Source organism: Etheostoma cragini, chromosome 8 (genome assembly GCF_013103735.1).
Source record: "Etheostoma cragini isolate CJK2018 chromosome 8, CSU_Ecrag_1.0, whole genome shotgun sequence".
NCBI lineage: Eukaryota > Metazoa > Chordata > Actinopteri > Perciformes > Percidae > Etheostoma > Etheostoma cragini.
The window spans coordinates 2,928,164-2,932,638 of record NC_048414.1 but is presented as its reverse complement, the minus strand read 5'-3'; the positions used below and the strand labels follow the sequence as shown (position 1 = coordinate 2,932,638).

The 4,475-nt window shown below is 38.9% G+C and overlaps 1 protein-coding gene across 2 annotated transcripts in view; it reads left to right on the top strand.

Annotated features, from left to right (window-relative positions):
- Positions 1-1,192: 1,192 nt before the first annotated feature.
- LOC117948854 (suppressor of tumorigenicity 7 protein homolog) overlaps positions 1,193-4,475 on the top strand; it is a 52,685-nt gene continuing 49,402 nt past the window's right edge. The window contains exon 1 of one of the 2 annotated variants that reach the window (XM_034878778.1): positions 1,193-1,490. The gene's annotated coding sequence lies outside the window, so the exon portion shown is untranslated. The remainder of the gene's footprint in view (positions 1,491-4,475) is intronic. The other variant, XM_034878779.1, reaches the window with a different exon arrangement.

Sequence of the window (4,475 nt, the reverse complement as noted above, 5' to 3'; positions counted from 1 at the left end):
TACTGACTCACTCATAATTTCTGATAGCCTTATGATGCAGAAATGTAAAAAAAACAACTCAAGGTGTAATATGAAACACTTAATTTTTAAACTTAGGGTTATTTAATTGAACTTTGTCTTAAAAAACTGCTAATTTAGCTAAAAAACTAATTTTAGTTCGATATGACCGCACAAATTCAAGTTGTCTGTGTACTTGTCCGTGTACTCTGCCATCCTTTAATGTTGTACAGTCTCTCATTGGCCAACTCTCAATGATGGGCATCAGTAGTGAAATCTATATATATATATATATATATATATATATATATATATATACACACACAACTGAATGATTGATGCATTTTACACTCTGACTCGTATAATTTAACACTGAATTATGCTTTTGCAAAAGCATGTATCAGGACTGCTCATAATTAGAAAGTAGAACTTTCTCAAAATATCTAGATGAAAAAGGTTGTAGAAAACCAGACTTACTCTGTGTGGTTTTCATTTATAGAGTCAAAGGATGATGAGAACACTGTATAAGTTAGGGCTGGACCCTGTTTTTCAAACTATTCACATGAACTGCAGTTTTGGGGTTTATTAAAAATTAAGACATGAAGGCATTTGAGTGCCATTGCTTTTAAAATAAGTGATGGCGTTAGTTTTTTTGTCATGAAATACCAAAACAATTTTTGACACACTTTCAATCAGATTTGAGTTGTAAAAGTTCTGTTTTTCATGTCACTATGACTGACTAGAGGGCCTTACATTGCTTTTTCTTCTTATTTAAAAAAGCAGAGGTAAAACCAGAACAAAAGTGAACTAAAAGCTTTTTTAATATTATTTTTTACCGTAATGAGCCACTCTTTGTGGCTGAGAAAAATTGAAAAAGTTCTGCAATTTTGTCTCTTCATATTAAACATTGGAGACTAAAATCCTCATAACTGTGGCATGACATGATTTGCCATGACATGGCACTCTTTAGCTGCAATAGCAAACATTTTTTTTGATTCAACAATGAGGTTTATTAAAACATTTTCACTGTGACGAAGAAGAGGGTCAGCGGGTGTTGGTTAACTCTAAAGTAAAAAACAACGCATGCGCAGTAGGAGATGACAGTTACACATTGGCAGTCACAATGTGGGGCAATCTTAACCTGCGTGCATTATGTATTTTTTTCCGTTTATTATATAGCAGACATTTTATTATTAATATTATTATTATTATTAAATCCGTTTTGAGTGGCTGCATATTGAACTACTTGCCTTGACAAGAAAACTAGTGCGAGCGACATCTTGAGGCGGCGCGAGCTAACTGTCCAGGTTAACGAGCCGGTGGCTAACTGGGAACTGTGAAGCTAGCGTTAGCTACCGCTAGCCAGCCCCTTTGCAGACACGTCTACACACAGTCCGCTGCTGCTGGATACTAGACACATGTTGAACTAGTAGTGGAAGAAATGCTAGCTACGAATAAGGATTTAACTGGCTTTTGCACGTACAGAAATTGAGGTAAGCTCATACACACACACACGTTGCTTTAACTATTCCCTAGACGCTCCCATTCACAGCGCTTCCTCTTTAAAAAAAAAAAAGTTTGTTTTGTGTTTTGCAAACGTTAGCCAATATTGTTAGCAGTTAGCTTGCAGTATGAGTGGCTAACATTTAGCCAAGTTTAAATGGAAATCCTCATGCATTGCAAACGTGCGTGGCTAATGTTAAATGCGCAGCGGAGCATCAATAAGATATTCCGAGCTACCCTGTGATTATTTTTCCTTGCCAAGCATCATAAGCCAACTTGCGTATTGTTTTAAACGGTCTCCATCATGAGTCAATGCAATATCTCTTATCTCGTAGTTATACTACAGAGTTTACTATGTCAACCGTGTCCCGGTGGTATTACTTCATGCTGTCTATTTGCCAAGTTTTCTCAGTTCTAACCGGAGATTTAACCCTCTTTTATAGGGTAGCTAGCATTTTACGCAACCTTGAACAAAAAGATAAGCCCTAACTTATATCCCAAGTTTACCAATGCTTGTTAGCCTTGTTGACCTCGAGTGTTTACCCCTGCTGGGCATTCAATGTCGGCTCAGTGGTCTAGTTGGCATTATGTGTTGCCTTGCTCCCACAGCAGCGAGAGACGAGTCTCCTGTGACTGTGTGGTGCTGAGCCGCAGATGGAAGAATGTGCTCTTTCAGAAAGCCAGTTGGCTCGCACTGGAGAGGACAGGAGAGCCCACATGGGCTGGTTGAGGAGTCTTAATGGTAGTGTATGTAGGCCTATTGTGTGTTGGAACTGAACAGTCATAACCAAAGCATACGGTAGAAGTTGGAGGTTTATGTGTCAGGTTTAATGTGGCATTCGTGCTGCTGACTCTCACCGTGTCCCTTCTTGCACAGGAGAGGTGTTAATGCACAGTGTGTATACTGTAGTATACTACAGTGTGGAGCTTTCTGAATGGGCAGTTTGACAAACTACACATCTTCTACCTAAATCTGGGAGAGCATGGAAGATAATTGTATTTATTTATTTTTTATCATTTCTCTATCTTCAAACTTTACTGGAAGTTGCTCCAAACCTCGATACATATTGCTTAGTTATTGAGTCATGATTATTTTACCTATCCTTTTAATAGGAGTGCACTATTCAGAAAATGTCCCAATTCGATTCAGCTTAAATTTTTAGGCTCAAGATTCGATTTAAAAAATCTGTTTTTAATCTAAACTTTTAATATAATTCTAATTAAAAAGAAATGAAATTCATTTTGGAATTATTTTAGTCATTAGCAAGTTCCGAGCAAGTTGACTTTGCAGGAAAAAAACGTAACATTTCTAAGCCCTGGAACTATAATAACCCCTATTGTTTTGTGTATTACTTCTTGATTCTGTCTAAAATTGTACTTTTTTTATTTGGTAAATATTGTGACTACTCTTTTATCAAAGTTGTTCTTTTTTTTTTTTAATCCTTACCCCTGAACTGTGCTTATGGCATCCTATAAAGAAATCTCAATTCTGTGAACCAGGCAGGGGCTGACATTACTTTCTGCTGAGCACCAAATAGATTTGAGGAAAGACATCAGCTGATTACCCAATACACAGGCTGGAAAGTTTCAAAGGCAGTTATATGTGAAAGTCTTGATTAAATCTTTTACAGTGTTGTCAAACCTTTCAAATAGTACTTCCTTATACAGTTTATGCCAAATTGCAAACTTCATCCATTGTAGTCGTACATTTTTAAATATTTAATGAGGTATTTTAGGCGATGGAAATGTATTTTGAGAGGCCATTTGCCGGTGAGTCAAAATGTAAATTCTTGACACTACAACAACAGCAGCAGCTGATTTTCATAATCAAATGAACCTGTGGTTACTGCTGTGCTGATATGCCCCATTTTGCATTTCTGAACTGTGTAATGTGTATGTAAATTAGGATGGACGAATGCACATTATTAGAAATACAGCGATATATCCATGCTGTCCCATCATTAGAGAAAAATTGAGTTTTTGACCTTGGCTGTGTATGGTTTCAGCATTTGACTCCCAAATCAGCTTTGACCAATGGCATGCCGGTAATCACTTTCTTCTGCAAATGTTATTGCCGGTAACTTGAAATGCAGGGTGGAACTGAAAAGCCACAGCTACGTCTGGACCCTGTCCCTGCTGACCGTATGTTACAGATCTTAAACTGAGAGTAACGTGTTACAGTCATGACATATGTTCACTTCCTCATTAACGCCAGTATGTACGCCAGTTTTCTTTTCTTTCTTCCCCTTTGCCTGATCTATGAACTGCGGCACCCCCCCTCAAAGCTATTTGACAACATTTGACATTGAAGTTTTACTTAATAATTTCAGTCAAACTGAAATGGAAGAGTCATAGATTATAGAACAATACATCTATGGGAAGAGTGCTGTTCATTGACAACAGTTTAGCGTTTAACACCAAAGTTCCCTTCAGTATCGTCACAAAGCTCCATGACCGGGGATCAAACCGCTCACTGTGCATGTGGGTTCTTGACTTTCTGACAGTCAGGATGCTGGTGGGCGGACACACCTCTTCCACCCTCTTGCTTAACAGTGGAGCACCCCAGGGCTGTGTTTTGAGTCCCCTGCTGTATTTCCTGTACACACACACACACACACAGCACTGTGTAGTCACTTTCAACTCCAACATCATCATCTAGTTTACTGACGACACATCTGTGGCAGACCTGATCACAGACAGCAACCGTAGAGGACCTGACCCGCTGGTGTCATGGCAACAGACTACCCATGGATGTCAGCAAGACTAAAGAGATGATAGTGGGATTTTGGAAGAAGCAGGGAAACCCCTATACCCTTGTTGATACCGAGGGGTCTGGGGGAAGAGGGTGGACAGCTTCAAGTACGTTGGTGTCTACAACACAGAGGGTCTGTCCTGGGCACTGAATACTGACTCAGTGGTGAGAAATAGGCCTGCACGATTAATCGTTATAAAATCGTGATCTCGATTCACCCTGT